The sequence below is a fragment of the Delphinus delphis genome, chromosome 15, assembly GCF_949987515.2.
Source record: "Delphinus delphis chromosome 15, mDelDel1.2, whole genome shotgun sequence".
Classification (NCBI taxonomy): Eukaryota; Metazoa; Chordata; class Mammalia; order Artiodactyla; family Delphinidae; genus Delphinus; species Delphinus delphis.
Window position 1 is genome coordinate 5020567 of NC_082697.1, and position 12115 is coordinate 5032681.

The window sequence follows — 12115 nt, forward strand, 5'->3', positions numbered from 1 at the left end:
AGAAACTTGAATGTGAGCGCTCAGAATATGGGTCCCTTCAGTTCATTGGACCACATTCTGCTCAGTCATCTCCTAAGGTTCCCATCCCTTCTCCCACCTCCCACCCATGGCCTCTGTGTTCCCCACTTAATCCCTAGGTAGAGTACAGGATGCCCCATTAGACTGGAATTTTTTAAAAAAAGTTTAGTGTAAGCATGTCTCATGCAATATTTGGCACGTACTTCGACTAAAAAGGATTATTCTTTGTTTATCTGAAATGCGATTTTTGCTGGGTAGAAATTTTTATTTTCATTTGCTCAACCTGACCATGGGTGGTTGCGGGAAGGCCCCAGGGCACCCCAGCTGGGACTCGGTCCCGTTAATGACTGTGCTGTGGTTTGTTTATCGGGCAGCCCCTCTGTGCCGGGCACTGGGCTGGGCCGTTGATGTCCGTCTTCCTGTCTTTAATCTTCACAATCACTTTGCAGATGTGAAAGCAGAGGGCATGGAGCTGTGGGGAGACCTGCCCATTAGACGCAGGTCACTGAAGCCCGTGCCCTTAACTGCTCGCCCCTGCCCCTCTAGAACCGAGACACAGGGCCCTGACCCCTTGCCCACTCGCCATCAGCAGCTGGTCCTGGACCACTTCCTCCCGCTCCCTGGACCTGATTTAGATTCCTGCTATTTTCAATCCAGTGCCTGTGCCACATGTCAAGTCTTTATTTTTCCATCTAAATTAGCTCCTGGGGAGACCCCGCACTCTCCCCAGCTTTTATATGCCTTGATCTGGCTCGTGAAATGAGACACGTAGCCCCTCTTGTTCTCCAGCGAGGCTGGCGGAGACTCTCTGCTCTTGGCTATGGTCCCTACCTTGTTCTCCACGAAATGTTATTTCCAGTAGACCGAGCGACGTAGCACCCGTCATATGGTACAAATCAAGCAGGATACTCTGACCGGCCTTCCCTCGTCCCACTGTGTTTCATGGGCCACGACTCACAGTGATGCTCTCAGGCACACAGTCTGGCTTTGCCTCGAGAACACACAACTCAGCCTGACTGGAAAGTTTGGCTCAGCCTGACTGGAAAGGTTGGCTGTTACTCTGTTCCTTCCTTTATGTGGTTGGCTTTGTGGGAATGGGTGGGTTTACCAGCTGGAGTCATGCTCCAGAACCAGGCTTTTGGAGCCGGAACTTTAGACACAAGTTAGAATGTTCTGTGTTTGCCCTGGTTCTCTGAAGCCCAGCTCTGGTTTGAAAAGATACGTCATTATGAGGCAAACTGGAAGGTTGCCGACATCATTGGATAAAGCCAATGACACCATCTTGCAGATACTTGGGACAGTGGCTCTGGGAGAGATAGTTAATCCAACAAGGTTCATGGCCACCAAAGGTACCTTCATTTACTCATTTAATGAATATTTCGTGAGCACTTATTTTGTGCCTGGTGTGTTAGCACCAGGGATACAGTGAGATAATTAGGACGTGTTTGCTGTGTTAAGGGTTCCGGGTTCCGTCATCTACGGAGGTGGGGCGGGGGGCAGGGTCAGAAATATAAACCAACAGGCAAACCCACGAGACAGCGGCCACCATGCAGAGCCCCCTGAGGACCTGCAAGGGAGCTCCCACACTCTGTGTCTCCAGGCAGTGAACCAGGATTGATCCAAGTCTATCATGGCCACCGCATTCCCCTTTGCCAGGCTCTTATTTCCTGCTTCTGTTACATCTGGGGTGGCCCCACAGCTCTACAAATGAGACAGGTTGAAATCTGGCAGGGAGTTGCTGAGAAACATTTTGCTTTCCTGATAAAAAGACCATATTCACCGGCTTCCCCTTCTGCTTTCTTCTTGTCTTGAAAATGTTGGTGTGATGCTTTGAGCTCCAGCAGCTATATTGACACCATGAGGCCACCAACCTGAGAACAAAAAACCTAGGTGCCTGGAATGTCAGAGGGGAGGGCAAGGACAACCTCGGTTCCTGAGGGAGTCACTGAGACAGGGCGCCCTCTAGGCAGCACCCGCTCCTCACTCCTTGACATGCAACAAAAATAAACTCCTGTTTGTTTAAGCCACTGTCAGCTGGCATTTGTGTTACTTGCCGCCTAAAGCATTTCTAATGGATGCAGAATTCGGTGACTTGATCTGGAAGGTTCTGGAAAATCTAGACAGAAGAGGTTTAAAAATGCACAAAGTCCCTTGTCCTCAAAGATTCACACTTGGTCAGGGACATGTAGCATGGAACCATGGTGGCCCTTTTGTCCCAGCAGATGGAGGGGCCACTCCTTGTCTGCCGGGGGCTGAGGTGTGAGGGCTGAACTTAAGAGCTCTTGCCCCAGGAACAGGGGAAGTGAAATCAGACCGCTTGGTCCTGCTTGGTTTCCCTGAGACTCCTGCAGAACCCCCTCCTCTGTCATTTTCAATCCAGTTGAGCTGTGAAAACACAGAACATACAGACAGCACTGCTCAAGCCCCGGGGCACTGACATCACCTAGGGGTCTTCTCCAAAGGCAGATTCAGACCCAGCAGGTCCAGAGCCTGCATTTCCAGCTCCCAAGTGGTGCTGATGCTTCTGGCCAGGGGACCACACTTTGAGTAGGGGGCATGGAGAGGGTGGCCAGCTGCGTCTAACGCTGTCCCACTGGTGGCCAGGTCTGCTCTCCTACCCATGGAATCGGCCAACTGGGTGTTCCGTGCCTCAACTCATTTGGCTAAAACTTAGCTCACGTCCCAATTCTTGTTAATTATGCCCTTCTGCATTCTGGTAGGACCTCTCACTGATGGACTCTAAATCAATTCCCTGGGGTTTGGATGGACCTAGAGTGACCAACTGTCCTGGTTTGCCCAGTGCAGAGGGGCTTCCTGGGATGTGGGGCTTTCAGTCCTGGCGAACTGGGACCAGTTGTTGGCCCTTTATAGACTGAAGCCTGAGTGATTAAACCCAGGAAGACAACCCAGAAGAGGCCTTGGCACCAAACTGAGGAAATACTGAATGGGTGTCATGCAGGGGCTACTGCAAGCAGGTGAGTGAGGGAATTGTTACAGCGCTCCGATCAGTAAAGTGCGACAAGCCTGCCCTTTGGAATTTCCTCAAGATGTGCTAGACGGGGGTCTGGAGGCTTGAATAGTTGGGGAACAAAAATATCGAGCTCCAACCCCCCTAGGGCTTGCTGCTGCCGCGTGGGCTGGCAGGGGCAGCCCTGTCACAGCCCTGTGCAGAGGCCCGAGGACTGGCGTTGGGACAGAATGAGGTCACGGGGCCTCCATGCCTCCTGGGGTTGCAGGGGACTCCCCGCCTTCCACAGTCCTGGGCAGTTAACAACTCAGCTCCTTAACAGAAGAAAATATGCACTCGTTCTGCCCTTAATTTGTCCCATTTGTGCCTAAAGGACAGGGTGTGGGGCAAAGCAACGTTAAACAAAAGGGCTGTTACCTTACGTGTGGCCTTGGGCAATCCTCTGAAAGTGCGTTTTTTTCCAGAACTAGCTAGGGGGGCGGGGCCGGAGATGGGGGCTAACCCGGAGGTGACGGGCTGGGTTCTGCCTGCAGACTGGTTTTATCTGGGGACTCTCGTTGTGTTCTTAAGAAGTGGCCAGTACTTAAAAATTGGAAGATCTTAAATAAATATCGATGTTTCTAATATCTCTTGAAAAATTTAGCAGCACCGAATCCACATTCAGACACGTGGACATTGAGCTTGGGCGGAGGACGAGAGGCCCCTCGGGCGCCCTGGGGGCGGGGTGTGGGGGGGCGGGGTGTGGGGGGATGGGGTGTGGGCTCCCCAGCCAACCTGGCTCCTGCAGCACTGAGTTGGAGGTTTCTCGGAATCATTTCTTGTGTTATTTTACTAAGTGGGCAAAATATTCTTAGTATTTGCACCAACACTGGTTATCAGTATTGGATTTACTTTCACCAGTAATTTCTGACTCAACGCCCCTCCCCACAGAGGAATTTCCACACTTTGGGGATCTTGGGCCAGAACTGGAAACGAAGCAGAAAGCAGGTGAGACTTAACCCCAGCTAAGGAGCTGCGTTTGAGCATTGTGGGGTAGAGTTGCAGAAATCAGTTTTTATGTCTCTTATTATTTTTCAAAACTCTGTATTCATTGTGAAAATAGGTGTGAATTTTTCATAGCAACATTTGCAAAGGATGTAAAGAGTACCCATCAAGGGGACGATGGACCCACATGTGTTTCAGGACATCCCAAGAAACTGTCAGAAAATATTCCCCACCGGCTGCTCGGAGTGTACCTTGAACAGGAAATGTTCATTCAGATCTCGGTGGGGTGGATGTCCACGTGAATAAATGTGAAGACTCCGTTCTTGGTAGGCAAAAGTGAGGTAACTGAAGGATCTAGCTCACCTCATTACTTGATTATGATTTTTACTGTAGAAGCAAGTCTAATGACATGAAAAATGGTGTTAAGATAAGATACATAAAAAGTAGCAAAACTATATGTAATGCATGATACCACGACAAATTAGGTGTATATTTAAATGTCTGCACAAAAAGAAAGATCAAAAGTTATAAGTCAAAATGATCATTTTTATTAATGGATAGGAGAGTTGGATTTTGTTTTCTTTTTGTTCTTATTTTTAAAGGAATCTGGGCAGTCAGTTCTATTTCCCAGATCAAGTTTCCTTCGAGCTGCTCAATTAAAATCAGCAAATGTTTACCAAGGATCCAGGCTGAGCCCTGAGTGAGTGCCAGTGATGGTCAAATAACAGCTATTATAATGATGGTGTACTAATTAGGACTGTGTTAGGCTGCATGTAACAGAAACCCAATGGCAGCTTAACAAAATAGGGCTTTATCCAGCCCCCCATCCCCCCACCCCACCAACATCTCATATAACACGAAGTCCAAAAATACAGACAATGTCTCCATAATACTACAGGAGCCCAGCGTCCCTCTTTCTGTCCACTCACCCATCCTTACACTGTGCCTTACCTCCTTGCAAGAGCAAAATGGCTGCTTCACCTCCAGACATTGCATCCCTGGTTCAGGAATGAAGAAAAGAGAGTAGAAAGGGGGAAAATACTAAAATTCCTCTATTTTTTAAATGAAGGAGGCAAACCCTGACAAAGGATTGCTTCCGACTTCTCGCTGTCCGGAACACTTGGTCGTTTATAGCTGCAAGGAGGTCTAGGAAGGTAAGAAGGCCCATTACTGTCTAAGAAAAATTGAGACTCTGTGAGTGAAGAAGACAAAGAGAGTGGATATTGGCTAGGGACCTTGCAGTTTCCACCTCCAATAATGGTGATGGTCACTGTTTACCATGAGCTTTACTACATGCTGGGCTCGTGTACTAAGCCTCATGCTTTATATCAGTCATCTGGGGACCATTATTATTATTTTCCATCCCAGAAAAAGAAACTGAGGCTCAGAAAAGTGGAGCCATTTGCCTGAGGCCACCCAGAGTGCCAGGTAGAGCCTAACATCATACTGTCTGGGCCCAGGGTATGTGCACCTAATCGCCAGGACGTACCAAGAAAAACAGGCATTTGGGTGTGAGGAGACATATGCAGAGAGACAGTCATTTCTTCTTGAACCCAGACTTGTGGGCATGACCTCTTGGGTTCCTTAAGACCAGAGCTTCATGAATAGGACGTGCATCCGAATCACCTGAGGACCTTGAGAAAATGCAGAAGCGATTCCCGGTGGCCCGAGGTTCTGTACTTCCAACAAGCTCCTGGGTGATGCTCGGGCTGGTGGTCTGAGGACCACACTTTGAGTGGCGAAGCCTTGAGCCACTTTCCAGACTCGTCCCACCTCCCTGGAACTGTCTCCTGGCTCCAGATATGTGGACAAGTGGTGTTGAGGTCATTCGTTGCTCACGAGGAATACCCACAAGTTACAGGGCCCTGGGAAGAAATGCCACAAGCACAGGAGCCAATAGGAGAACTCTGCAATGTGATGAAACAAAGCCAAGGAGAGCTTTGCTCCTGCTGTTTTCCTCAAGGAAGAGCCACTTCCTGCAACAAGTTAAGTCTGGGGCTTCTAGAAGGACCAAGAGATGAGCCTCAGACCCAGAAGGCCATGGAGAGTTTGATGCTTTGGGGAAATTGGCCCTGCATCCCCATCTTCAGTGTCTCGGGAACTGGTGGGTCATGAGTTTTGTTCTCTGCTGCTAAGATGATGAGGACAGTGATGATGATGATGATAAAGGAGAGAAAGAGGAGGAGAAAGAGAAAGAGAAAAAGAAGAATGGAGAGAGGAGGGGAGGGGGAGGGGGAGAGAGGAGGGGAGGGGGAGAGAGGAGGGGGAGGGGGAGAGAGGCCACTAGAGTTTACTGAACACCTACTATATGCTGTCACTGTTCTAAGGCCTTTACATGCCTGATCTTATTTAACCTTCAGCAATACATTACCAGGGTTGTACTATTTTTTCCCCATTTTACAGAGGAGGAAACTGAGCCCAAAGACACCGAGTAACCTGCTTAAGCCCACATAGTTGGGAGATGACGGATCTCGGATGGAAGCAGAAATTCCTTCATCCCATGTCTTTGAAGGCACGCAATCCATGGTGAGCCTCTTCCGCTGGATTCAGATGTAGTCTTGGGATTCTTCCCATCTGGAGTAAGAGGTACAAACTATCAGGTATAAAATAAGCTACAAGGATGTATTGCACATGGGGAATATAGCCAATATTTTATCATAACTATAGATGGCGTATAACCTTTAAAAATTGTGAGTTACTATCTTGTACTTCTGTAACTTAGATAATATTTTACAGTAACTATACTTCAATTTAAAAAAAGAATAGAAAAAACAATTTAAAAAAATTCTTCCTGCCTGGGCACTCCCCCGCTCCCAGCCATCCCCTCCGTCCTAGTTTCCTCTGGAGTCAGGATACAAGAAAGAAAGAGAAGGAGAAGTCTGTAGAGACGTACTGTGGAAAAGAACACTTTGGAGTAAAAAAAAAAGCCAGTATGTATTTCCATGGCAGCCCTACCCCTTACCAGTAAGCCAATTCTGTTCTAAAACTTGTTTGGAAAAATACAACTTTTCCAATGTGATAAGTATACAAGCAAATAATCTGAGCACGATGGGAATTTTGTGTTCGCTTGTATGCAGTGTTGTCCTCGAGAAACACTAGGGTGAACGCAAGACACTGCACTCAGCGGGGTCAAGCCACACAGGGACAAAAATGTCTCACACGGGTGCACATGCCTGTGCGTGTGTGCAGACACACACACTCATCTCAACATCTACCTCAGCTCACCTCCTGGGTTAGGAGCCGCATTTGTCCACACCTGGTGTTAAGACTTCCTTCCCTGTTTTGGACAACCTTCCTTCCTCTGTGTCCTCCCCACTCACAGGCAAATTTCAGGTCTTTTTCAAGATGAAGTGCTATATTTACTGTAGTATATATGTATTTTCTGTCCGTTTAATGTGTGTAAAACCGAGCTGGTTTTTATCTTTTTTTTTTTTTAATGCGTTACTGGTGATGGTTTGAGAGTTGTGTTCCCATCCTGACTCTTTTTCCGTAAGCCCTGTGGTTTCTATTGTGTGATTTTGCGTAGCATGGTGATCTTTGAGCCATAGTATTACCTTACGGCAGAACTGCCTGCTGTTACTTGAGTTAGTCACCTGGCCTTCTGGGAGCTTCAGTTTCCTCACCTGTAAAATGGGCATAGTCATGCCCATCTCACAGGGGATAGTAAAAAGAGCCCTGGACTAGGAGTCTAGGGACTGGGTCACAGGCCAGGCCCTCAGACCCATGGGGCTACCTCAAGGACTCTGGTTCCCCTGGGACCCTCTAAGCATCAGCTTCCTGGGCTGTTGAAGAGAGACCACCTCCTCAGCCCCGTCCACCTCGCAGAACAGCTGGGCGGCTTGGAGATGAGTCCTCAGATGTCCACAGGCTTTGCAAACTCAGTGGTCAGCGTTATCAGGTTAATTTTTAAAGTTTGGAAGAAAAAAACCAGAAACGTATGAAGGAAAAATGTGAAGTTCCCCATATTCTAACCATCATTCATCTCTCAGTAGATTTAATTCTACCCCTTGTCCTTGATGTGTCCATGCTGGGTGACATTGTGCCATGTATGTACACACACATATATGTGTACACACACACACACACACATATGTGTATATATATGTAAGTTTCACTCAACATTATGTCATGAGCATGCCATTTCCCCTTCATTAAAAATGCTTTGTAAACATTTGTTTTAACACGTGCATAAATATTTCATCATAAGGACATCCTATAATTTAACCATTTTTGCAGTGTTGGACATTTAATTTTTTTTAAAGTCAAATAATGCCATGATTAATGTCTGTTTATATTAACCTGTTTTCATTTCCTGATTATTTTTTGGGGCCAGATTCCCAAAAGCAGAATGACTGAATGAAGTAGATGAAGTAGATGAGAATGACTGAATGAAGTAGATGATTTCATACATTTTCACACACAAGCACAATCAACGATTTGCTTTTGGTGAAGGTGCTTCTAACAGCATTTGAGGGAGTCCACTGTGCTACGCCATCCCCAGTACTGAGTATTATTGCTTTTTAAAAAAAATTTTATTGGCGTATAGTTGATTTACAATGTTGTGTTTACTTTTTAAAATCTTTGTTCAGTTAACTTTCTAGATGGCCTCTCACTGTTTCGATTACATTGATTAATTCTAAATCTATTTCTTCACAGATTTTTTTTTTACTAACAATTTCATAAGTTAGAGCCCCTGAGTGAACATCTCCATTGGATATCAGAGCTTGTCCTTCTGAATGAGCGGGACGGCATACCCTCCGCTGCACCACTGAGACGCCTGCCACCAGCCTTCACGACCAGGTCCGCTGCGGGGAAGGCCGGTGGCCTCAGGGAAGGGGGTTACCTTTCCACTTTGCAGCAGCCTGATCATTCAGGTTGTGCTGGCATTGGGGGACCTGCATGGCGAGTGCTGGTCTGGTTTTGGGGGCCGGATGATCTGGGGCTGGGGGAATGATTTGGGAAACACTGTTCTCTGGTTGGTACCTGGTCACTGCTTCTGGGCAAACCTTGCCCAAAGGCGGAGTTCAGATTCTATGCGGTGTGACGGGCCCAAAGAACATTTCTGTTTGCATAGAGGATTATATAAATAACAGATTGTAGCCCCAATATGTCTTTTCAAAGTTTATACGAAATGGCAGAGTTGGGGGTGAAAAACTTAGGGTGACCGGCTGTGGCAGTGTCCCCTCACCCGGCTTTATGACTTTATGACTCCCTCCGGCTGTAACCTCTGGGAGGCGTCTTTTCTCTCCATTCAGCCGGCTCACCAGACGTGCCTGTCCTTCCCAGGACTACATCCATCAATGTGCCCAAATTCAGGAACTGTCTTGGCATTTATCAATCAGCCAGAAAGCAGATCTAGTGCCTAGAAGACACCTCATTAATTTTGCAAGTTTGATTTATTCCCTGTTTAAACAATGAATTAAATTCCATGCAAGGGGAAAGAAAAATCAATTAAAGCAGCCCTCTGTCTGGGACAAGTTTAGCTTTGAGAAGCGGTAAGTGTTGCCACCGGGGGGGCCACGGAGCTGGTAGAAAGATGGTGGCATTTGGAGACAAGAGACCCGAGTTCAAGCCCAGCAGGGTGACCTTGGGCAAGTCAGAAGCCACCGACCTCCAGGGTTTTCACCTGCGTGTGATGATTAAAAAGAAGCAACTCTGTGACCAGCAGACCAGTATCCAGACGTTGGTGACCGCAGTGCCAATCACCATCGCATTATCATCACTGGCAACGGGGGTATCGCGGCCCACCTTTCTTTTACATTGGTTTTGGTACAACCAACCTTATTTGTAAGGTTGCATAATGTATATACAAAATGTACGTGCATATTTTATATATATACAAATAACATATGTATGTATTGGTATATGATATAGATCACATATATTGATACATAGATACCTACATATGTATACATGTATTTATTAACATGATATACATATATATCAAAATGCATCATTTCTTTCTCCATGTTTACTTTTAGTTCTAATTATAAATTATAGGCAGACCACTTTTTAAAATGAAAGAACAGTTTTTTGGGGTAAAATGTTAGTGATTTCTCCATTGCTTCCTCTATCAAAATGCTTTCCAAAGAAAAATCTAAAAAGTGAAATTTAAAAGTCTGATCAAGCCATGGTTTCCATCATCACGCTGGCTGTGTTGGAGTAATCTTAGCAGGAGACCCAGACAAAACAGATGCTAAGATAAACCTGCCGCCAGAAGAAGTAGCACAAGGGCCAGATAAAGGCTCCTGGTGACAGATGTAGCATCTAAACTGCAGCTCTGTGGTCATCGAACGGCTGCAGACTTTCTCTGTTTACTGCAATACCGACAACTCATTTGTGCTTTTATGGTGACAGCGGTATTTCTCTCTCCAGGCAGATGGCCGTGTTCATGTTCATTTAGCTCCAGCAGGCTGTCCAGTGTGGGGCTGGCTGGCTTCCTCTTCCGGAGCTAGCTGCTTGGCTAATTGAGTTTGGCTAGTACAGGGCGTGATGCACTGAGCCGGAAGTGGCTGCCTGGGGCATCACCTGTGGGTGAGGTCAGGGGAGGAGACCAGTCCCTGGGAGGGTAGCCAGACTGAGAAAATCCTAGCAGGACACAGCAGGACCCTGGGGTAGGGCCACCTTCCCCTAGGGCACAGCGCCCAGGAACTCCAAGACTTTTAGGGCTCATGAAGATGTTTCAGCTTCTTTTAGAATCAGGTGAAAAAATGGCTCGGAGGTGAAAGACAGCAAGGTGTGTCAGGAGCTCTGGGTAGCTTCCTGTGTCCCCACTGGCATCTCTCCTTCAGCTACTGTACTGACTGTCTCATTCCTAATCGGCTAAACTGCTCAAAAGAATGCGAGTCTCCTGGCCCGTCTCCTCACCGGCCCGTCCTTACACCCCCGTCCTTACACCCCCTCCATCTGCTTCCCGCCCTCTGCAGAGGTGCTGCCGGTGAACTTCGCCACGGACCTCCGAGTGTCCACATCCCGTGCACTGTCTCAGCTTCTCATTTTACATGATTCTCAGAGGCTTGAAGCACTAACTAAAGGATCTGTCGTGTGATCTTTTTTTTTTTGCGGTACGCGGGCCTCTCACTGCTGTGGCCTCTCCCGTTGCGGAACACAGGCTCCGGGCGCGCAGGCTCAGCGGCCATGGCTCACGGGACCAGCCGCTCCGCGGCATGTAGGATCCTTCCGGACCGGGACACGAACCCGTGTCCCCTGCATCGGCAGGCGCACTCTCAACCACTGTGCCACCAGGGAAGCCCTCGTGTGAGCTTTTAATCAACAGCTTAATTGGAGCTTCTCCAACTTTTCCACCCAGATTCTACTAAAGGTGAAAGCCAGGGCTTGAATCCCCGGTGCATGGCAACAAGGTTGAAATTTACTTAGAGCTTGTGTTTTATCTTGAAAACTCTTCTAAGTTCTGCATTTTTCTCCAGTGTATGTCTGTATCTTCTTAGAAAAATAAGTGCCCCCCTGGCAACTCTCTGGGCAAAACTGACGCTCCAGGAAGGCAAGCTGTGTTTTCCCTGGGTTTTGCCTGCTGCCTGGAACCGGGGGCCAGGACTAGGGTGAGGCTGGCCAGGAGCCCGGGGCTCAAGATGTCAGGAGGCCCCCATCTTGGTGCCAATCCCGGGCTCGCACGACTCTGAAGGTGACAGTTCCTTACACTGTGCACCCGTGTCTTCCTCAGCCTCCTCCCAGCCCTGCCCAGGCCCCACTATGAACCCCACTTTGAGAGATGGGAGCAGACCCTCCGGAGTAAAAGTAACAGCTGGTGCCAGATGGCTGCCCCCCTACTGTACCGCCAGCCGCGCCCAGTATCATTGCAGGTGCATCAAAGCAGCTGAGGGTCTCACAGAGCCTCTTCAAAGACCTCGTGTGGGACTAATATAGAGACAATTGGTTCATTCTGGATGTCATCATCGTCTCATGTATTTATTCACTTTCACCAAATCGTTACTAAAAGGCCATCCAGATGCCAAGCTGGACACTGGGGACACAGCAGTGCCCAGACAGACGAGGTCCCTCTCAATGTCTGGCATTCAGTAGCTTCGAGGTTTTGTACAAATAAAACCAGACAGGAAGGTAGAAAAACGCGTCTGTGTTTGGGTGCAGCTGGGGTGTTCCTGGGCACACCCGGCTCCCCAGTTCAGC